General features: G+C 40.7%; 1 long non-coding RNA gene across 1 annotated transcript in view; it reads right to left on the bottom strand.

The window, feature by feature from the left end:
• The window catches only part of LOC132342186 (uncharacterized), a 64,904-nt gene extending 43,693 nt beyond the window's left edge, over positions 1-21,211 (bottom strand). The window contains exon 1 of the long non-coding RNA XR_009490460.1: positions 20,983-21,211. This is a non-coding gene — a long non-coding RNA (uncharacterized lncRNA). The remainder of the gene's footprint in view (positions 1-20,982) is intronic.
• Between the last annotated feature and the right edge of the window lie 3,250 nt (positions 21,212-24,461).

The following is a 24,461-nucleotide window of genomic DNA, read 5'->3' as shown; positions in this document are numbered from 1 at the left end:
AGAATGCAGGGGTTGTGCCATGCCTATAATCTTTCAGACAATCTCCCCCTCTTTTCCTCCTTCTCTCCCCCATTCCCTCTTTCTGTTCTCCTTCCTGCTTTTTCTTTCTTTCTTCCTTTTGTTCTTCTTGTTCTTTCTTTCTTTCTGCCTGCTTGCCTTCCTTCCATCCTCCTTTTCTTCTTCACTCCCTCCCTCTTTCCTTCTTTCTTTCATTTATTCATTCTTTCTTTCCTAAATGTCATGTTGACAGAATGAAAGACTAACCTACAACATGGTTAATTCATCAGTAGGTCACTTCTTTCAGACCCCTATTTAAGACATCCTGATACTTAAGAAAAAAATAGTGGAAATATTCCAAAAGCATCTGTCTCATTACTAGCCCTCCAAAAGAGGCCATGTTTTCATATTCTACCTTGCAGGAACAATAACACTGAGAGACAGACAGCAAGACCTACTGGCAGACACTGCTTCAGACCTACTCAGCTTCCTTTCCTTCATGTATCTCCATGGTTCTACCAATGTGGTTCCATAATCTTAAAGCAAATATCTGTTTATAGCTCTTTTGTTTCTGTCTGACATTCTGGTTTCCCTCTTGGGCTTATTGTACATCCTTCCCATGGAGAATTTTGACCAGCAAAGTCCACTGAGGAGACCACTCCTACAACTTCAGGAATGAGAGCCTCTCCAATCTCCCCTACCAGCCAGCTGTCCTCTATCTCCAGGTTTCTTAAACTTAGTGTTATTGACATTGGGGCCAGATATTAGGCAGGGAAGGGAGAGCTATCCTATGCACTTGGGATGTTTAATAGCATCCCTGACCTCTACCCACTAGAGTTAGCAGTAACAACTCTCCCACCACCAGTGGGGATGATCAAACATGTCTCCAAACATTGCCAAATGTCTCCCCAGAGGACAAAATCTCCCCAGCTGGAGACCCACCGCTGTAACTGCACTCAGTGTCCCAGTGCCTGCGAGGACAATGGTACAGTGAGTTCCATCAGTTTGGAACATGGCCAACATAATAACCAAGATTCCAAAAGAAAGGCCCCAGCTGAAAAGGAAACAAGCTCCAGTATTATCAGCTGTGTCAGTTCCATTTAATTGTAAATTTGGACAGGATCTGCCGAGTGAAGCACAGAAAGTTTCTCACCTTGGGCACTGATATGATATTAGAAGAAAAGCAACCTGAGAGGCATTTGTTTTTGTGGAAAGTGTGTGCATGGGCAAAACTGCTCATCAGATTGTTTTGAATTAATGTGGAAACTATAAATAAAGGGTTCTCTCTTTTTTGGACTGGCTTTGATCTCCCTTTTCAGAACTCTTTAAAGGCAGTTTTCATTCAGATCCTTCATCAGTGAAGCAGGCAGACTTCAATAATTCCACTCAAAAACCTTGGTTGCCTTCTGCACGAAAACCCCACATCAATCAGCCAAACAGCCCTCTCCCCTACATGGCTGTCCCCTCATCCCCCTCGAGAATAGAAGATGGATGGACTGGGCCAAGGTAACGAAGACAGGAATGTAATGTGAAGAGGACACAATTGACTGACGTTTTCCTCCTGTGTTAAGTTTACTAATTGTGACTGAATCACTGCCATCACAGTTTTCATGTTCTCTGGAGGAAGGGGCGCAAAAAGGTACGTCTCCTGGAGTGAGAAGTGTGACCCAGAATCCTTGGGTCATAAATAACTGAATCCTCCAACAGCACCTTGCATTTCCTCAATTGCTGGAATGGTTGCTAGAATCACTCCCACATGTGAAAGATGACATGAGCTTCCATTGTCATGAGACAGTCACGCGTCCAAAGTAATTGAGCATTCGTGTAGCAAATGGTTATGGGAGAAATTGTGGAGAGAAGAGAATGACCCCTCTCCTGAAATAATCCCAGTACTGACTTTTACTTGCTTTTTAGTGTGAACCCCTCAGAGACTCAGTTTTCTGACATTTAAAATGAAAGCAATCATATTTCTTTCTCAAGGTTGTCAAAAGTTTTAGAAATCTACTATGTCAAGTGCCTGGCATATTACCTGGTCCATAGAGGTGTGCTCCCTCCTCCTCCTCTTCTTCCTCCTCCTCATCATCACTTTCATCACAATCATCACCATGACTGTCATCATCTCTTCTTAGGTAGATAAATGGGTTCATGGTTATGGGCTGTATTCTCTTTTCATGGCAAAGAAGACTCTATTCTTTTCACAGGCTGTTGAGGGGAGAGGAAGAACTTTCCTTGGGCTTCTTATTTCTAGAGATAAGCAGGGAAGTCTCTAGAAGTCCAGGCCTTGCAAACTTTCCCTGACTAAGTGGATAGTAGTAGCTTTCACAAAGACCTATTTCAAAGGTCTGGAAGGCGATGGGGTAGCTTGTGCAAATTGGGTACATGCTTCCCTGCCCTTCCCTTCCTTGAAAAGCCGAGGCTGAGATTTCATGGATATTGAAGACCATGAGGTCATCAAACATCCTCTCCTCTTCAACTTGAATGCCAGGCTGGGTAAGAAAATCAGTGTGGATTAACGGGTAGGCTGTGGGCAATAAAGACAGGTGCACAGGGAATCAAACTCTGATTCTTTTTTTTTTTTTAATTTTATTTTATTTTTAAGCTGTACAACATTGTATTAGTTTTGCCCAACATCGAAATGAATCCGCCACAGGTATTCCCATGCTCCCCATCCTGAACCCTCCTCCCTCCTCCCTCCCCATACCCTCCCTCTGGGCCTTCCATTTAATTGTTGTGGGACCCTTACCATCTCTAAGCATTAGTGTCTTATTCTGAACACATGAAATTATTCTAATTTCACAGAGGATTATCTTCTGGCTCAGTCCCTGCAAGGATGTGTGGACAAAGTTCCAGAAGGAGGATTACTTTCAGTAGAAGGTGCCCATTAAATAAAAATTTTCTAAAAGTAGAGGCTGTCAAATGCTGAGACTAAGACAATTCTGTTCTAAGTCAAAACTGACTAACAAGAGTCTTTCCTTCATTCAAGGTAGTGGCCATACCAGATAACATTACTGGAAGGGCTAGAAGGTGGACTCAACTAAGGATATGGTCTTAAGATGCAGCTATCCCTAGGCACAAAAAATTAGAGAGACATAAGGCAAAATTACAGAAATCAGAAATGCTTACGATTTCTGGAGGAGAATCAGTCCCTCTGTGAATTTACCAAAGACCATCCAAGAGACCCTAAGACCAGAAAGGGAGGGTTAGGATGGAGCACGGTCCCATAGATTTTGTTGTTTAGGATCAAGTCAGAAACTGTTGCTCACCTTTTGGGACCCTTTGATACTTCCAGCTGGTGTGCCATGGAAAACAGTAGCTACACATGGATTTACAAACTGATCACCCTTGTAGCAAACAAGAAAGAATGTAATGCTAGGCCTGTTGGAAAAGCAGAATTCTGTTAAAAAGTGTCCTCCTAGAAATCAGGAGTTTAGTTCCTAGATCCAGCTCTGCCCTAATGTGAAGCTGTGAATCTGGAGTAAGTCTTCACCAATTTGACTCTAATCCATGAAACCAATTACTGAATTTGTCATAGAGCTCTCATCTTTAAGATGTTAACTTTGGTAGTATAATACTTCTGTGGTTCTTCCCTCTGAGGCATTGGGAACTAGGTCTGAGGTTCTTGTCATGTATCTGAGTCAATGGAAAATAGCTTCCCCTCTTGTAGTCATCATGCATGGAGAAGAGAGGATATCTCCGTGTGCCAAAGCTAACACTCTGTCAAAGCACTCAAAGAATCCATTTAATTCTGTCACATAATGTGACACTCTGTCCTCTCAACTAAGTGAGCCTAAGGCATTGAATGTCCCAAGGAAAACACAGTATATCCTGAAGAGAAATCCAATTTTAATCAAAATGACACATGCATCTCAGAATGGCATTCTCCCCCATAAGTCAGCTCACCTGCCTTAGGATACAGACTTGAATCACTCACTAAAGGCTCCCTACAGCCCATAGGGAAATAGAAGTAAAAACTTTACTTTTCAGAGACTTTAGAGACTTTTGGACTTTTCCTCATTTGGAGTGTGTGTGAAAATGAATTTTAAGCACATATCTCTGCTTATTGAGTTTGAAGCAAATTGGGATCTTGACCACAAAGAATGAAGGTGGGTACTATAATTTGAAGACATCATGCAGGCAAATGAGTGCCTGTGAGCTTTTCAGGACCCATGTCCTCTTTCTGCTGAATTCTCAAGAAAGAGAGAGGATGCATTTACCTTCAAGGCAGGACAAGTCCTGGAGAAACACTGAGAGCTTATTTCCAGCTCTTAAAATGATGTGACTCTGTGGGTCTGTGACCCTGTAATCCCTAAAAATTACTTGATGAAAACAGAAATAGACCCCAACAGGTTCACAAGTAATAGTAAGAGAAAATAACTATTATGAAAACCTACTACATGCCAGGATATATTAATCAAAGCATTATTTTTTTTCCTCTCTCTCTCTCTCTCTCTGTCCTCCTTATCTCTCTCTATACAGATAGTTCAATAAACCAGTCAATCCTAAAGGATATCAGTCCTGAATATTCATTGGCAGGACTAATGCTGAAGCTGAAGCTCCAGTATTTGGGCCACTTAATGCTAAGAACTGACTCATTGGAAAAGACCCTGATCTTGGGAAAGATCGAAGGCAGGAGGAAGAGGGGACAACAGAGGATGAGATGGTTAGAGGGCATCACCAACTCGATGGACATGAGTTTAAGCAAGCTCCAGGAGTTGGTGATAGACAGAGAAGCCTGACGTGCTGCAGTCCATGGGGTCACAAAGAGTCGGACACAACTAAGCAACTGAACTGAACTGAACTGAACTGATACAGATAGATAGATATAAATAAAATTTAACACAAAGGATCCATAAGATTGGCATTTTTATAGCCATTTTCAGATGAAGTAATTGAGGTTCAAAATGGTTAAACAACAAGACCTAGATTACCAGCTTAAAAAATGCAAGAATCAGTACTTAAACTCCAATCAAATCAAAGAATTCTTCATCATTTCATCCTTCATGGGCATGTATTAGATATAGGAATATAGACATAGATAAGGTATATTTGTAGAAACATAAAGTGATGAGTAGTCATAGTCATAGTGGTTTAATCAGTGTAGCGTTTGGCTAATGGCTGCTAGAAATATCCCCCAAAGGGAAACAAACAAGCCTAGTGGCAGCTTCCTGTGATGATTCAATATAACAACACAGCCCTATACCTGAGAGTATAAGTTGAGAAGTTTGGCAAGGCATTTCCTTTTGGAAGTAATTTACAGACTTGATACTCAAAAGTATGGCCCATGAACTGGTAGCATTGATATCACCTGAGAACTTGTAAAAATTTCAGGCTTTGCCCTATGACTACTGAATCAGGATCTGCCATTTAGCAACATCCAGGAGTGATTCTTACTTAAATGCAAAGTTTGAAAACTAGTGATATAGGGCATCAAAGTAAACAATATGGATTGTTCACAAAGCAATGGACATCCACAAATCTATGCTTCTGGGGATGTTTTGATTTACAGTGATTTTAAAATCCTTTGCTTTTACAAAGAACACATATGTAATAATACTATGACAATATTTATGGAACACTAGCTCTATCTCAGGAAAAGTACCAAGTACTTTACATTCATTATTTTAATTGAAATAACAATTCTAAAAGGTGGCCAGTTATTACTCTCATTTTGTAGCGTGGGAAGAGAAGTTTACAGAAATCAATGAACAAGTTTACAGTCACTTAGCAGGTAAGTGGTGGTTCCAGGGTCTGAACCCAGAGAATGTGATACCAGGGCTTACACTCTGAACTGATTAGTATTCTATGTTGCCTCTCTCATCTAAGCAAGTACACATCCTGCAGAGTTAAACGGAGTATTGTGTTTCAAGGAAGTCTGAAGTGACTTAGCAGCAGCAGCAGCAGCAGCTAGAGCTACAGTTTTCAACAATAGCTTCACTATTAGAGCAGTGCAATCTCCCATCAGCCACCTAGCCTGCAGAAGGTAATTTATTATTGATGAAAATACAATTTTGTGGGTCATTTAAAATGTGAATTAAGCACAGTGATCAAGCATACCAATAACAGTGGGACAAATGGACATGATATGCCACCTGTTACAATATTCTGACCTAGACACAATCTCACCTGTAGTACCTGCGTACCTAAAGATGCTTAACCTGGATCAAAAATTGGAAGACTGAGAAACCAAGAGAAATTGTTAGAGATTAGAGAAGACTACACAGACAAGCCAGCTCAATATACTGTGTGACCTTTGAATCCTGAATGGACTGCATGGGGGTGGAGGTATCTATAAAAGTGATTACTGAGATGCTCAGGGATATCTGAATATGAACTGTGTATATTAAATAATAGAATTGCTTTGGTGTAAAATTAATTAAAGTGTGAACTTTATATTGTGTTTGTGTAGAAGGAAGTCCTTTTTCTCAGGACATTTATGCTGAGGGGTTTAGGGTTTATGAGTCTTTTTTATATGTGCATCTTCCTCTTACATGGTTCAGAGAAAAGAAAGACAGGAGCAAGATCGATCAGATGTGGCAAAATGTCAATATTTTGTGAATCTAAATGAATTAATCATGTGGTTTGTTGTACTATTCTTGCAACTTTTCTGTATGTTTGAAACTTCAAGATTAATATTTGGGAAAAAATTCATTAGTACTAATTCAGTGTTATTTCACTAAAATAATGCCACTCTTGAATAAGAGGACTGCATGTGATGGGAGAGAGGTTGCAAGAATAAGAGCCTGAAGAGGAAGATTTTGCTTGAAAAGACTAGGAATTGCTGGTAAACTAGATGAGTCAAAGTTAGGTGGCCGGCTTGTGAATGTCATTTGCATGAATTTTGAAGTGTAAAAGGGAGTAGAAATTGCAATTTACAGAGAGATGATTGTCAGCTTAGGTGTGGTTTGCCAGCCTTCCTTTGCCGTCAGCAGTCAGTAGCTGACACTAAGAGTCACAGGATTCCCCTGACATTCATCATTATGAATCAGTCTCCCCTAGCATCCTTTTGCCTCAATCCAGAAATGTCTGGGCAAGTTCCTAGTGAATCCCCCCACCCACTTTCTTTGTTGAAAAGTTGGTCCTAGGCACTCACGTTTACCCCTTCTTACCCTCACCCCAAGCCACATCCGATTAGACTAAGATTAGACACCAGAATTAAGCAGGATCAGTCGTTTCTCTCCCATGAATCTCAAACACAGAAAATGAGTCTGATCTACAGAATTTGAGCTGAAAAACCAAGTAGCAGCAGTGCAAACTATAGGCAAAAGCAAGTTGAAGTTATGAAGGAGCAGAAACCATAAATGTGCAGAGAAAGGTAGTTATCTATTAATAAAAAGGGGAGAAGGGAGAAAAACAGAGATGAAAGACCATCTTACACCAGAGAAATGAACAGCAGAGGAGCCTCACCGTCTGAAGGACCCACCACTCCTTAAGTGGCATTTCTCATTAAGCCTGACTTCCTCCCACTTCAACTCCACTGCAATCCTCTCATCCTTTCTTTGGTCTAATTATGTTAAGTTCCAGTTCCTTGAATGTGCTAATATTCCTGCGGGATGTGCTCTCTTCCCCTTAGGCTGTAGTTCTATCATCCGACCTCTTCCTCCTTCAGCTGACATCCCTGCACCCAAAACTGTTCCGTCTAGTCTGAGCTGCCCCCTCTTCCCGCCACTCTTTCATTCAATCCATGTCTCTGAGGCCGCTCTGCACCTGGGCTCACTTGAATGGTGACATGATTTATTCAACTTTTTTGTTGTTGTTGTTGTTAATGTATGGATTGGTGGATTATTTGTTCTATTTCTAGATTGCCTCAGGGATTTTAGAGAGCCAGGGACTATGTTTGCAGTATGAAAGTAATACTTGTCCATAATAGAATTCTTGGGGAAAAATAGGAAAGCAAAAAAGAAGAAAGAAAAGCCATTTATAATTCCATCACCCAGAGATAAGTCCTATTAATATTTGGGCTTATTTCCTTTCAGACTTGACAATATAATTCAGATTATGCAGCACATATACCACTGAATGCTCATTTCCCTTAAATGGAAAGTATTTACCTGTATTTTAAAAGTTCTGTTAAAATGTTATTTTAAAAGCTGCATGATATTCCATTTTATATGATATCAAAATGTATAAATATGTATATCTAATTAAACATACTCCTATTATTGTATACACTGGTTATTTTCATTGTTTGCTAATATAAATATTTTTGCTATTGCTAATATAAATATGTTTGCTATATATAAAACATTTGTGCAGCTTTACATTGATGCAAACTGATAAGCTAGTTTTACAAATGGTGTTATAATTTGTTCTTCTTTCTCTGGTACAATGCTTATCTAGCACAGAGAAGTTTTGACATTTACAAATTTAATTATGAAAAGAGGGTAGCTCATATTTATCTGCATTTTTGAAGACTACTAAGGTTAAACTTGTGAGAGTTGGACTGTGAAGAAAGCTGAGCACTGAAGAATTGATGATTTTGAACTGTGATGTTGGAGAAAACTCTTGAGAGTCCCTTGGATTGCTGCTACTGCTGCTAAGTCACTTCAGTCGTGTCCAACTCTGTGCGACCCCATAGATGGCAGCCCACCAGGCTCCTCCACCCTAGGATTCTCCAGGCAAGAACACTGGAGTGGGTTGCCATTTCCTTCTCCAATGCATGAAAGTGAAAAGTGAAAATGAAGTCGCTCAGTCGTATCCGACTCTTAGCGACCCCATGGACTGCAGCCTTCCAGGCTCCTCCGTCCATGGGATTTTCCAGGCAAGAGTACTGGAGTGGGGTGCCATTGCCTTCTCCGCCCTTGGACTGCAAGGAGATCCAAATAGTCCATCCTAAAGGAAATCAGTCCTGAATATTCTTTGGAAGGACTGATGTTGAAGTTGAAAATCCAATACTTTGGCCACCTGATGTGAAGAACTGACTCATTGGAAAAGACCCTGATGCTGGGAAAGGTTGAAGGCAGGAGGAGAAGGGGACAACAGAGGATGAGATGGTTACATGGCATCACCGACTCAATGGACATGAGTTTGAGCAAGCTCTGGGAGTTGTTGATGACAGGGAAGCCTGGCGTGCTGCAGTCTATGGGGTTGCAAAGAGTCAGATATGACTGAGAGACTGAACTGATCTGAAGGTTAAACTTTTTTCATTTGTTATTCGACTTGATACAAGGCAAATAAGTGCATGATAAATTTTGTTTCACTGGATGAAGGTCACATATATTATATTACATAAAGTAGTGTCTTCTGCTGTCCAGTATCATGGAATTAAAAAAAAAAAAAGTCAGCATGTAAATCAATTATTAATGCTGTGCTTATGACATTAGTATTAATATTACAGAGTTTTGCCAGTTCTCCCAAACTGAGAACTGAACTTGAGTGGTTCCATGTCTAGGTGGGGAAAAAAATAAAGGAATATATATAAGTGAAAATTACAACTAAAGAAAAATTATCATAATATACTTTTGTAAATGACTTTTCATTTTATTGTTAGTACCTAGTTTCAATAGGCACTGTTATAATATGGCAGATTTAAAAAGAGTTTGGAGATAAGAAGCTTTGGTAATATGGTTTAAGGATGCTTGGGGCTAGTGCACTGGGATGACCCAGAGGGATGGTATGAGGAGGGAGGAGGGAGGAGGGTTCAGGATGGGGAACACATGTATACCTGTGGCGGATTCATTTTGATATTTGACAAAACTAATACAATTATGTAAAGTTTAAAAATAAAATAAAAAAAAAAAAAAGAAGTGGAAGCTTCCACTTCTTAGGACTCTACATAGACTTCTAATGGGGAAAAGAAAGAGGGTCTAACCTAAAAGAATTGAATTCTCTCTTAGTTTCGAAAATAAGACAGTAAATGCATTGGCACCATCTATTTACCTAATCCACAGTTGTTTAAGAATTTTCACTCACTAAACCCCTCTAATGTCTGACTTTAGAAAGGAGCTGTCCTTTCCTCCTTGAAGGAACGGTCTTTTTTCTGATCTAGGCTCTAAAATCCGGATCACAATCACTTTTCCTGAGTTCCCAAGAGACGGAATGGAGGCAATGGGAAATCTAGTGACTTATTTAAGATTGTGTTAAAATCTAGAGGGGGAAGGGAAATTGGATAAAGGCGGTCAAAGGTATAACATAAGTTCTAGGGATATGATATACAACATGATGACTATAGTCAACGCTGCCACGTGGGATATGTGAAAGCTGTTCAGAGAGTAGATCCTAAGAGTTCTCATTACAAGGAAAAGTAAATTCTTTCTCTCTTTTTTAATACCTATATGTGTAATGGATATTAACTAATCTACCATGGTAATCATTTTACAGTATGTGTAAGTTAAATCATTATGCTATACATCTTAAACATATACAGTGCTATATGTCAGTTGTATTCAAAAAAGCAAAAGAAAACATTAGACGTTTAAAAGCCCTCTTAAAATGACATATGATCCCATTATTGAACTGACTTAAACTTACTTTGTATGGGAAGAAGCTATTGAAAATTTAGCTCAGTCTTAATCTTTTGTTCCCAGTCTCCAAATTTGTCTCAGGGAAGTTCACATTTTATCTTGTATTTATGTGTAATAGCATAAGTCTTTTTACATGTCTGCAATTTTACCTCTCTTAGAAGATGAAATGACTTGTACCAGCTCAGGAGAGCTGACTGTTACATCATCAGGAATTTTGTGACAGCCATTTTAAATTACATAAATTTAAAATTTATACATTACATTAGAAAAACAAAGGTTAATAAACATTCCAAACTCATCACTTTCTAATTATATACCATATTGTATTACTGTGTGCACTCTAGAATTTATTCACATCTATTGCCTTGAATAGAGATTCTATAGTACGGTGCATTACCACACATCCAATTTCATGTTATAACTCCAAAACTGAGTGGATACAATTGATACTATATGGTTCTCATTTCTTGCCTATAATCCAAGAGGAAAGGATCTCATTTCTTGCCTATAATCCAATACAATGATCGTGTATTCCAAGTACTTAGCAAAGTATCTGGCACTCAGATGAAACTCAATGAGCTTTTTGAATGAATCAGTTACTGAGTGAGTGAAATGAACTTTAACCTCTGAAGATTTGGTCCCACTCTTCATCAAAAATACCTACTTCCTTCCCTCAGACCCCTACTGGATTTTGGGTACCTCATTAACAAAATCAATGGTCATGATGAGAGCTACTAATAGGACCAAATCTCTTGCTCCCACATGAGAGGGGCTCTGTGGACATTTTCCTCCTGCAAATGTCGAGTGAGGAAGGAGTTTTGGACAGAGGAGGACTTTGGTGTCCCTCAATCACATCACTTAAGAAGCCTATCTGCCTTAATTGCCAGCACAAAACCCCCAACTTTTTATGCTTAGAGCCTGGTAGCTCTGGTGATCTGGGTCTAAAGAGGTTAGGAGCCCCTAGGAGTAACTCACAAGTACTGCTAAGGCTTGCTTGGTGTTCACTCTGCACCCCATTTCCAGCTCTTTGGTTATATTAAATATGCTGCTGCTGCTGCTGCTGCTAAGTCACTGCAGTCATGTCCGACTCTGTGTGACCCCAGAAACGGCAGCCCACCAGGTTACCCCTTCCCTGGGATTCTCTAGGCAAGAACACTGGAGTGGATTGCCATTTCCTTCTCCAATGCATGAAAGTGAAAAGTGAAAGTGAAGTCACTCAGTCGTGTCTGACTCTTCGTGACCTCATGGACTGCAGCCCACCAGGCTCCTCCGTCCATGGGATTTTCCAGGCAAGAGTACTGGAGTGGGGTGCCATTGCCTTCTCCGATACTAAATATGAATATAGTCCATATCTGATATCTTGATTGATGACCCTGAGGTTGCTCTTAGGGTTTTGTCACTTAAATTCGGGGGCCTTGCAGCTTCTTTGACTGATGTAATCCCTCATCATGCAGGTTCAGTACCTTCATGCAACCATCAATTTGCTTATATACCCTTCATTCATTCACAATTTACTCAACATGTATTGAGTATCTATGAGATGAGTATCTATGAGGTGTGCTACATGCTCGGAATGAAAAGATCAATAAGACAAAATTTCTACATTTAAGGAACTCACATAACAATAGATTCTTTCACGACAGCAAAGAGGGTAAGAGACACAGTAGAGGACTCCTGAGAGTTAAAAGGAAGTGTTCAACTTAACCTTATGGGGTAAGATGGGAAGTTGGTAAAAGTAACACAAAAGAGGAATGTTTGCTTCCTGCATTCATTCTTTCAGCAGACATTTTTGAATAATCACTAAATGCCAAGCACAGCCTGGACCTTCTAGGAATATACCCTTGAACATTCTAGAGCTTGACTGAGTTAGCTAAGTGATCAAGGGGGGAGGAATTCAAAGGCAAAGACAGTGACTGATATAAAGGAATGTAGGCAAATAAAAAGGGCTCTCCTTAGTCTTCCATTTTTCCTGTCTTCTCACTTCTCAAAACATTCCAGTTCCTCTTCCTGTGGTGCTTCTCTACATCACAGGAAATAAAATCAACTTTTTATTTGGTAACTTGCTAATGTAGACTCTCTTCCAGATGATCATGCATATAACGCTTTAAAGAATTTGACAAATGAAATTAAGGGTGTTTAAGACAATCTAGTAAGAAGTGGATTAACTAACGGTAGGTTAAGAGATTGTATGCTGACCATGAATTCCCATTTCTAGGGCTTGGGTGAGTGGCAAGACAGAGAGATGTGGGGTAACCTAGTGGAGTTACTTGAACAGCACCCGGAATTGCAGCAAATAGGATTTACTTTTTCAGAAACTCAGAAGAAATAGACTTGTTCACACTCAGAAGTCATTCTTGTTAAGACACTGCTAGAACAGAGGAAAGTGGGGTGCTGGGGAGGGGAAAGACTATGTTAATAAAAGAACAGATTAGTCAAGCTTTCAAATATTTTTTCCAGCTTTATTTAAATGATTTAGGCACCACAGAGCTACTATGATGCATTCAAATACGTATTTTTTCACCCCCTCTTGTCCAGAGCAAAAATCTTTTCCTCTTTCTTCAACTCCTTCTGACAATTTGTAGCTGGCATTGAGCATTTTCAATGTGGCATTTTGATTTGGATGATGACAAGATATTTCTTGAAACTAATCTACTTTATGCCAAATATGAAATTGGATTTGCAATGGTTGGAGCAGATGGAAAACCCATGAAAAAAAAAAGTCAGAGCAGCCACATCAAGGACCCAGGGGCTGTGAAATCAAGCTGCTTTCAGATGGGGATGAGGTGGTGTCCCAGGGCTCTAGCTCAGGATACAAAGGGAAATTAGCAAGACGATGGAGAAACATTCAGCCCCCTTCAAAGCCATGTCTAGTTCTCAGTTTCTCAGAGAAAGTTCTGACAGGCAGGTGTAGACCTACTCAAGCAACATTATTTCCCTCAGAGAGATGCTACCTCCCAGGTCTCAAACTATTCTATACAGTGAGCATTTAATTTTTCTCCCAGAGCCCTCCTCTCCTTTCTGCTCTCACCTTACCTCTGACTTTTGGTTTAGCTCTCTTATCCTTGTTGCTTCTTCCTTTCTTCCTCTTCCTCGAATCTCTGCCCTTCTCATCCCTGTCCACCTTCCTCTCTCTTTCCTACTCTCCTTCTGCCTCCTGATCCCTCAGGCTAAGGGCTCAATCCCACAGGACTGCTCCCACCCCATTTCAGATGCCAACCACAAGTTCAGGTTGTCATTTGTGCTTCTGACTGATCAACTATAAATCTGAGATTCTCACAACCCTCTCCTTGGATTTGATTAGTTTGCCAGAGCAGTTCACAGAACTCAAGAAAAGAGTATACTTATGTTTGCTGGTTTATTATAAAAGGCTATAGATAAACAGGATATAGAGATAAACATCCAGACAGAAGACATGCATGGGACAAGGTATGTACTGAAGGGCCCGGAGATTCCATGTCCTCCAAACACTCCAGTCTCCCCAAATCTCCACGTGTTCACCAGCCTGGAAGTTCTCCAAACCCCACACTATTGTGATTTTTATTGAGGCTTCATCAAAGAGGCATGATAGATTATTAACTCCATTTTTAGCCCTTCTCCATAGTCTAGAAAATGGAGGTGGGGATGAAAATCCCAAGCCTCTAATCAGGGCTTGGTCTTTCTGATAACCAGCCCTCATCCAGAAGCCTATCTAGAGTGTCCTCATCAGAACAAAAGACATTCTGTCATCCGGGAAATTACAAGGTTTTCAGAAAGCTTGTGTCAGGAGCCAGAGGAGGGATGGTACGGGGAGGGAGGTGGGAAAGGGGTTCAGAATGGAGAACACGTGTACACCCATGGCGGATTCATGTTGATGTATGGCAAAACCAACACAATATTGTAAAGTAATTAGCCTCCAATTAAAATAAATAAATTTAAATTTAAAAAAAGACCAAATATTAGAACAAAAGATGCTCCTAGTGCTCTCACCACTTAGGAAATGTCAAGGGTTTCAGGGGTTCTGTGCCAGCAAATGACGGTACAGACCAGTATGTATTTTCCACTATGCCATACCTACAAAAGAGTGATTTCATATCATGCATTTTCAACTTCTGTGTTCTCCAGTTTCTACCCATGGATATACACCCACTCCCAAATGCACATTCTTTTTCGCTCAACACAAAGCTGCCAAATACTCCTTCTACCAAGTATTCTGTGGGTGAATTGCATGATATTCTCATCTCCCTCATACTCAACATCCCTGGTGGCACTACACATTTTTGGTCGTAAGATGAACATGAACTTGTCTCAGGATATACTTTGAAGACATGTGCCTTGCTCCTCTAAGGCCGAGAAGGCCTAGGGTGGCCAATGAAAGGACACCTGGGATGAAGTCCCTTCAGTGTTTCAATAATTCCATCTCACTGTAGAGCAGAATAACCCCCTCTGACAATTTAGAGAGGTTTCTGCACGACAGCAAAGAGTTTAAAGCCAGTGCAGAATGTACAACATGAAATAGGATAAAAGAAATGCAATTCAGTTCCATAAATATTGAGAACTCCCTATGCACCAGTGCTATAGACCAAATGGGACTTCCCCAAGATTCATACATTGAAGCTCTAACACTCAATGTGACTGGGTTTGGAAATAAAGCCTATGAGGAGATAATAAAGTGGTAAGTGTTGGACTTAAGGTCATCAGGGTTGGACCATAATCCAAGAGACCTCAGAGTTCTCATTCCCTTTCTCTCTGTCTGTTTTCCTCCGTAAACACAGAGGAAAGGCCATGTGATGACACAGCAAGAAACCAGGATGAACAGCCTCCCCAGGTATCAACCCTAACTGTGGACTTCTAGCACACAGAATTGTGAGAAAATACATTCGTGTTGCTTCAGCCACTCAGTCTATGGTGTTTTGTTATGGCAGCCCTAGTATACAAATACAGACAGGCACACTATTCTAAGCATGATTAATAGGGCAATGAGCAAACATATGAAGTCTCTACATCCATAAAACGTACATACTAGTGGAGGGAGATAAACAATAAACAAACATGTAAATTCCATAGCCTGATTAGCATTAAGGTGAAAAGTAACAGCAAGGAAAAGAAACAGAGGAAGTACCTGATTAATAAGGTAGTGAGATGTCTGTAGGGACTGGAAGACTATGATAAACTTTGAATTTAATTCTGTGAACTGACAACCCACTCCAGGGTTTTCAGCAGAGCAGCGAACATGATCTGACTTATGTCCTAAAAGGCTCACTCTCCCTAAAATATTTGAGGACAAACGTAGGTTTATATTATACTACTCTGTACTTCTCAATAAAGCCTGGGATATACTTGTAGTATTGCAATGTAATACCTAACGAATAATGGACAATAGATAAATGAATGAATGAATATTGAACAGGCTTCAGGATGAGCATACATTAAGTTAATTTCTACCTTGGTGACTCATTCATTAACTGTGTGAGCTTTGGCAAATTGCTTAGTCTCTATGAGCTTTATTTTTGCCTTTTGAAAAAAGGACTCATACCTAACTTCAGATTTTAATGTTGAAGGGAATAGGGTGTGTCATAGAAAGTGACTTGTCCATGATTTGCTCTAAATAAAGATGGCAAATCTGACCTGGATGGGCTTACCCACTTTAATTGTGTAAGGGTGGTACCTGCTTCAGAATGGGAGGGTGACAAAGCCTGGGTGAGTTTCTGAGACTGGATTGGTGGGTCCATTCTGAGAATTCTGTGTGTCTCAGAGCTGCTCAGAGCTTAATCCAACTCCCAGATCTCTGTGCGACGGACTGGGAAAAAATTGTCAACAGAATAGTAATTAATCTCATTGAAGCTTCTCTCCCAACTATGTGCTAAGCCAAATCATCTCACTGAATGAATGAATGAGTGAATGAATGAATGAATCCCTTAACTCTAAGACTCTAACATACACACTTTGCTGATAAGGCATTGATATTCAGAAATATCAGTACTGTGGTGAGTAAAAGTCCCTGGTGATTTGCCTTGGACGTGTGCTGTGGGGAGAAATTGTGGGGCTGAATCTGGGTGTCAATTGTGACCATGCTCATCCTGACCCCGTGCACTCTAGATGTCCTTCTTGCACCCCCACCAAACCTCTTTAGAGTGCATTTCTCAATACCAGCTGGTTTTGGGGAATGGTCAATAGAAAGTGCTGGAAAGGTTAGGTAAAAACAAAGGGGAAAAAAAAATCGTCTTTCTCCTTGCTGCTGCGGTCACATTTCTGGCAGCAACTGTGTCTCTCTGCAGCTCTAGCTCCAGCTTGCCAATGGTTTGCCATGGTCCTGACCTCTCGTAGGGGACCCTGACCCTTAGCCCCTCCCATTTAAGGGTAATAGTAGCTTCCTGATCTTTCGGGGTGGCTAATTTCTGGGTTCCTTCCTTCTCATCATCAAGCCCTTTTATTTCCTGTGTAATTCTTTCTATACCATGACTTTCCTCTGTTGAAAACACTCCAAGTGTTTTTTGTCACCTGGCTAAGTACAAAAGGCCATTGTCCAGGATGATTTCTGAGGAAATGATTCTGGTTTCCCAAAAAACATGCAGATGGTACTTAATTCATTCTTGTTGCCTTACCACACACAACACCATTCTCCCGCCTTTCTCTGCCTAGGGATTCAGGCCTACAGCTTGTCTTCTCTTCCTGGAACTCAATATCCCTTTTCTGAAGATAATTAAGATAATGTCATTCAAACAAATAGAAAATATTGTACTGATAACCAACTCCAATTCAAATGTTTCTGGCAAGAACTTTTAAACAAAGGAGGGCTCCAATCTATGCAAGTGAAAAGTGATCTTTTGAAGGTTTCACTTATTTCCTGGTCTGTTCACTCAGGATCAGTACACTTAGTCACATGTATATTTATGAGTATCCATGCAGGCTGGTTTTCTGTTCTTATCATATGAGTGTCTTGAGTTTCCACATAGTCCTGACAGATAAAGTTCCCTGTACTTCATAAGCAGGACCTCATCGCCTTTTCCTAGACTATGATTTTGATCAAAGCTGAGCCTGAGCTCAGAATAAATAAGAATGAATATTGTTGGACAATCATTTTCAAGCAGAACTTGCCAGCTGGAGGACCTTGAGCCTATTGCAACCTGCAGAAAGATTTTGTTTGTACTACCCAGAACTTTTTTTGTTAATTGGAATGTACTATATTATCAGGGTATCAGAGTTAGACATTTCATATTTTAAAATCCCAGTGTATTCTGTCTATTGGAAGATTGAGATATTTGGACCCATGAGCTCCTTTTCCCACAAAGTAAGAACAATTTCCTAATTTAGGATAAGATATTTGCTCTCTAAGTCACTACAGTACCCACAGCCTCCATCAGGCATTTACTGCACCTGTCTGGCCTGGTAGTCATTTGAGTTTGTGTCTCCTGTGGTGGGCTGTGCTAAGAGGGACAAGTAAGTCTGTATAGTGTTAAGCCATTGAGATTGAGGGTTTATTTATTGCCATTGCAAAGCCAGCCTATGTGACTAATACATGGGGCTTCTCTGTTGTCACTGGTATAATCTATGGGGAAATAACATACTCTTGAGACTCTCTGTATCGAGCAGTGTTATTAGCCTGGGGTTTCCAGAGAAACAGAACCACAAAGGAGATAGATAGATAAACATATTTGTTTGGCCTTTGAGATCTTTAAGTTATATACACACGTCCAGAAATGTGTGTGTGTGTGTGTGTATTCTGTGTGTGTAAAAGAGAAAGTTAGAGATGTATTTTAAAATAACTGGCTCATATGATTGTGAACACCGGCAAATTTCAGAAATTTGAAGGGCAGGCTGGTGGACTGGAGATTCAGGTAAGAAGGTAAGAACTGATGTTGCAGTCTTGAGTCCAAAGCCTGGAAACTCAGATAAAATTTCTATGTTGCAATCTGGAAGCAGAATTCAATTTTCCTCAAGAAACCTCCATCTTTGTTCTTAAGGCCTTCAGCTGATTGGATAAGGCCCATCTGCATTCTGTAGAGTAATATGTTTTACTTAAAGTCTATTGATTGTAAATATTAATCCTATCTAAAAAATAAAAACGTCTAGACTATTGTCTGACCAAACAGCTGGCACCATAGCCTACCCAAGTTGACACATAAAATTAACCACAACACAAGCTATTCACAAAGTCTCAGGGCTGTATTATCTTTCTGATCTATTGACTTTATTCTACGATAGTAAATCTGAAAAATTACATCTATATTAAGAGAAGTAGATATAACCAGCAAGATAATAGAAAATTCTCTTGAATTTTTAAAGACATAAAAAATTAAAGAAAGTTTCAAAACATCTCTCCACTACTTTGTCCATTGCCCTGTGCCAAGTACTTACGTGCATACGTTTGCACTACATTCATCTGCATGACCCATGGACCTGGCTTCCAATACCAGCATTAGCTGCCATACCCTCCCGACCTCTAGAGAAACCCAAGGATCTCATTATTTTCCCTACCTTGATTCCTCCTCAAGCACAGAAGCATTTTGCTGGGAGTCAAAGAAGAAATGAATGTCAAGGACGCAATGAAGTGTAATAGTGGGAATAAGAAGAAAGAAAATGGGATTGAGCAGAGACTCACTGTAAGGAGTAAGGGTTCAAAGCAGAAATCAGACTGAGACAATTGTTTCCTTCTACTCAGAGAGGTTATCCTAGGAGTCTCCTCTCTCTGTGCTCGTCCTTCTCATTTAACAAGGTAGGATGAAGGGCCAGAATTTAAAGAAGGCTTGCAATCCATTTCCAGTCCTCGCAGCCCTCTTTCCAACTCCTGCCCTTAGAAGGTCAAGTAGGATTCAGAGGGATTGTGCGGGTAAAGGTAAGCCAGGAGCAGGCTCCAGAAAACTGTCTTAACCTATCTACACAGAGAAGAACCCTTGGAGGCTAGGATACTATGGAGGGAATACAAGTGATACTGAAACTCTGGGGAGCAATAAAGAATGGACTTGGCTGCCCTGTCTTTCCCATGATATTTCAGGATGAGGACGCCATGGGAGTGGTCATAACTCAGGCAGATGGCAGGGGCAGGATTTTCCCTGACACACATAGAACAGCACAAGGCAGGGGTTAACAGGGCTCTCCTGGTGGCACAGACAGTAAAGAATCTGCCTGCAATGTGGGAGACCTAGGTTCAGTCTCTGGGTTGGGAAGATCCCCTGGAGAAGGGCATGGCAGCCGACTCGAGTATTCTAGGCTGGAGAATCCCGGTGATAGAGGAGCCTGGCGGGCTACAGTTCATGGGGTTGCAAAGAGGCAGACATGACTGAGCGATTAAGCACAGTGGTTAACAGCTCAGGCAAGCTTCAGTTAGGATCCTAAACTCAGTCACTCACCACCTAATTGAAATTTAACATATTATTTAATCTCCCCAATTCTCATTTTATTTGTAAAACAAGGATTAAAAATAGTTTCCTTTTAAGGTTGTGATAGGACAAAGAGGATAAAGGAGATAAGTCAGAAAATGCAGAAAAACTAGAATTGCTACCATTTATGAACTGTTCTTATGGGTTCTATGTGCTGTCTACACATCTATTCAATAAAACCACATAATGAACCTAAGAGTTAGGCACATGAGGTTGCTCTTTGCCTATGTGTAAAGCAATAAAAGCCTCCCTTTCTTCAAGACATTTTACTTCCATCTGTTGGAAAACCGTCCCAATAAACTATTTTTGTTACAATGAAAAACCCTATTAGAATCTGCTGGGAACTGTGGGCAGGAAGCACACGGTATCTCATACTAGTGATGTGTATGGTGTTCCCCTAGATTTGGTGCCTTTGTTCACTCTACAGTTTGCACACTGCATCTAGCACACCTGTAGCTATGATTGCTATCCCTGTTTTGCAGAAAAGAAAACTGAAGGTCTCAGAGGTTAAGTAATTTGGTTGAGATTATACCAAGAGGCATCGCCGTGTTTTCAGCCAACCCAACTAGCCCTGTGCCAGGTACAAAGTAGGTTCTCATTAAGGATTAGGGGCATTTTTTGTTATTGTTAGAACTGCCCCAAATGGGCAAAATGGAATTTATTACAGCTTATTGCCTTCAAAAGGGGATTATACCAATGACAGTGTGATGGATAGATTTGAGAGGGAAGATTATTGCCTTACAGGAATGCATTGGCCCAGCAATATTAGCTGATTTGTGCAGCACAGTGTAGTTGGTGATGTTGTAATGCAGCCTTTTTATGTATTTTCAAAGCCTTGCTAATTATTAAAATACTTGGAATCTGTGACATACTTTATTCTCTATAAAGGGCTTCTAAATTTACTCCTGGATTGTAAAGGACACATGGTATCTTTCAGATTTCACAAATGTAAAAAGGAAGACTTGGGATCTAGCATAGCCCCTGTGTACGTGTTAAAGGACTGGATCAGTGAGCCTTAAATCCTCTGCTCAGGAACAGTGATGAATCCCTGAAGGAACTGACTCACCGGCCCTGGTCACCTGCTGAGCTCTTCTCTCCTCAACCCACTGGGCAACCCCTGTCCCCAGGGATACAAAACCTAGAGGTAGCACCTAACTCAGAGAGCTCACATTTATCAGCTGGTCCTCAGACAATGTCACTTTGGACACAGAAGTGGTGAAACAGAGATATACTCAAACAGGAAGCAGTGGGTGTCCGAGTCCGAATGCCTCTCATGAAATCTGTGGACATGAAAACACAGCAAAGGGTTGTTGTGAGGATTAAATGAGTTTATATAAACAAGGATTTAGAATGGTACTTGACACATAACCTGTACAATTCACAAACATACACATGCACACACACACATTCTTCCTAGAAACACACACATACTAGTCCTTCCTAGAGGCAGAAGTAATCAGTTCTTCAGAGTCTGCTAGGAATTAGAGAAGGCTTCACGGAGGAGGCAACCGTCCTGTATATTATTCTCAAAAGGTTTAAAAATGCTTTGAAAGAAGAAACCAGAACACACAGCATGATTTAATGCTTAGTCAGTGTTGTTTGAAGTAAGGGGCAGTCTCCACAAATGAATGAACATTTGTCAAGGTTTGGGAAATGCTAATTTTAAGGATATTTTTCAAACCAAAAAAAAAACACCACACTTCCCCTTTGATTTTAAACTGAGAAAACAAAACATAACATAATCTTCCCTTGATGACTCAGGATTTAGCCTTTTTATTGGTAATCTTTTCTCAGCACCTTGGAGCTGTTCCTAATCAGCTGTCTAAATTTATAGACAACAGTCTAGAGAAGGGTCTGAGAGAGACAGCTCTTCGCTGACAAACGAAACGACCAGGCAGTGCTTTGCTCCTTGCAGGCCTGTCACGACTGCTTCCACTTCCACAACGATGCTCAGTGACCAGTGACTGCATGCTAGTAACTGTTCCCTAAAAATACAAAGGCAGTACAGCCTCTGTGAAGCATGAGGGATGGCTCTGAGTGGGAGAGATAAAGAAATGGAGGCAGTTGCAAAGCAGAGGGAGGGGCAGCGGAATAGAGATGTAAGTTTTGTGGGGCCTGAAGCTTACATGATTTAGTGGGTCCACTGGAAAACAAGAATATTAAGACCAATTCACAAAAGAAGGTTCAGAAGTAAATGAGTGAATATTTATTCAGGATGAGAATAATCAACACATTTCTAAAGCTTTTCACATGCAGGTCCCTCTCTTCTGAGCTCCCTTTGCACAATTTATAATAAATAAACATATATATAAGTTCTCCTTGACTGCTCACTGCCTTCTCTTCACCACGTAGAACATTCTATAACATAAATGATGCCTAGTACCCAGAGAGACCCACATGGGGAAGGGTCCCAAAACTTAGGCATCATTAACTTCAAAGTCGATCCACTTTTGAGAGTAAGTGGTATTTATAAGGACTTCCCAGATGGCTCAGTGGGTAAAGAATGCACCCGCAATGCAGAAGACGTAGGAAACCCAGGTTCGATCCTTGGGTCGGGAAGATCCCCTGGAGATGAGAATGGCAACCCACTCCACTATTCTTGCCTAGAGAATCCCATGGACAGAGGAGCCTGGCGGGCTACAGTCCATGCAATCGCAAAGAATTGGACATGACTGAAGCAACTGAGCATGCATGCATGCATCGTATATATAATGATGTAAGTAAATGCAAAATGGGAGCCTGAGAATCAGGAAGCCTTCCTGGAGGAGGAGACTCATGAACTGAGCCTGAAGGAATGTAAGCAGTTAGCCAGGGAAATGGGGTCCAGAGAAGGGCAGAAGCCTGTGCCAAGAGTGCAGGATGGGAAGCGGGGTATCAATTTGGGATACCTGTGCATTGGTTGCTATGATTAAAATTATGTTTTTAAGTGGAAAGAATATTTAGAGTAGCATTTCTCATTGACTTACAACATTTGAGTCCTGGATCATGGAAAAGCCAGCAATCAACATCAGAGACAGAACCGCAACCTCCCTCACTGACAGATTCCAGATCTTGAAGTTGAAGAGTTTCCTTATTTAGTACTCAGGGCCCTTCTTCTGGGGCTGTTAAGCCCGCTTCTTTCTTCCTATGGGAATGAATGCAAAGAAACCTTCCCATCAGGAGTGTTTATCAGTCTGGCCTCTCCTCTGTCTTCTTCCTCTTTTCTGCCTTTGCTTAGATTTCTGACTTTTCTGAATAAACTATGTCACCTTTCCTCTCCCAGACCTGCTAGTTTAAAAGAGGATGCTTTAAAATATTTTGTGCTAAAACCCAGCAAATCCTACAACAACTAATCCTGAACACAATAGATGCTCGCTAAGTGCATTAGATGCTCACAGTAGATGCAAACTGAGTCAGTTTGCAGAGTCCCAGACCTCACATTTGATTGAATTATTGGGAGGTTTCAGGCAAGTTATTTAGCCTCTCTTAGCCTTAGCTTCTTCGTATCAGGAGGCTAAATGAGATATGAGAGTATGCAAATTGTTTTGCAAAGTGAATGGGACATAGTAAACTTTCAATTAAAGGAAATCGGAAAAGTTGTTCACTCGGTCATCAGATTTGCTGAAACCTATGTGTGCAAAGATAAAGATGGCAGACACTGCTCTGGGGAGCCCCAGGCTCAGTGTGGGAGCTGAATATAGAAACAAGTGATTAAACTTTGGTGCAAAGAGCTTTGATGGAGGAGACCAGCATGGTCTGCCTGTAAGGAGGAGATGCTGGAGCTGAGGGTGAAAAGGAGAGTCTGCCAGGCAGACATGTGGAAAAAGACAAATCCAGGCAGAAGGCGAATCATGTGCAAATATGTGGAGGCTGAGCAAATAGTGTTCTGATTCTGGGATGCAAGGCAGGAGGGAGGAAATGGGATAAACAAGTGGGCAGGGAGCCTGATGCAAAGGTTTTAAATATGAGAATGAGGATTTGAATTTTACCCCATAGGAAAAGGGAGGCAATTAGTAAATTTCAGCAGAGAAATTATCCATATTTATGTCTTCATGTCTGCTGTAATGTATGGATGGGCTGCTCTGTATGTGTGTGTATCTGTTAGGGGATTTGTGGGGGAGATAAAGTAGAGAGGTAACTTCAGTAGTGCTCCCCCAACTCCAACCCAAGGGACATACTCCCTCATTTACAACTAATTCACTGTAATTGGTTTAGGAATTCTCACCTACTCCAGACATGTAGATTCAAGCAGAAAACTCTAGATTTAGAAAACTATATGTATTCTTCTCTATCACTGTTTTTAGTGTATGCTCCATCCTGATCCTTAAATCCTACTCTGTCATCGCCTGCACTAGCCTGGGGCTGGCACATAAAACCCAGAGACAGCAACCCCAGCTCTGAGCAGCTGTCCATCTGTTTACTCTCTCCCTCAATAACAACAGCCACTTCTTAGTCATCCACAAATATAAACAGAATGCCTACCATGTATCCAGCCTTGAATTGTAAAGTGGTAATAAAAAGATGAATAATATAAGCAGAGTGCCTGCCTTTAAGGAATTTATAGACTGGTAGAGAAGGTTTTTTTCTGCCCTGAGTTGCTTGCCACAGGGCTGTAAGATGCAGGGGTCATTATAACCATTTTAGAGATTAGGAAACACAATTAGGAAGG

Source organism: Bos taurus, chromosome 14, assembly GCF_002263795.3.
Source record: "Bos taurus isolate L1 Dominette 01449 registration number 42190680 breed Hereford chromosome 14, ARS-UCD2.0, whole genome shotgun sequence".
Taxonomy (NCBI): domain Eukaryota; kingdom Metazoa; phylum Chordata; class Mammalia; order Artiodactyla; family Bovidae; genus Bos; species Bos taurus.
The sequence above is the reverse complement of the archived record's forward strand: the minus strand, read 5'-3'. Positions and strand labels throughout refer to the sequence as shown.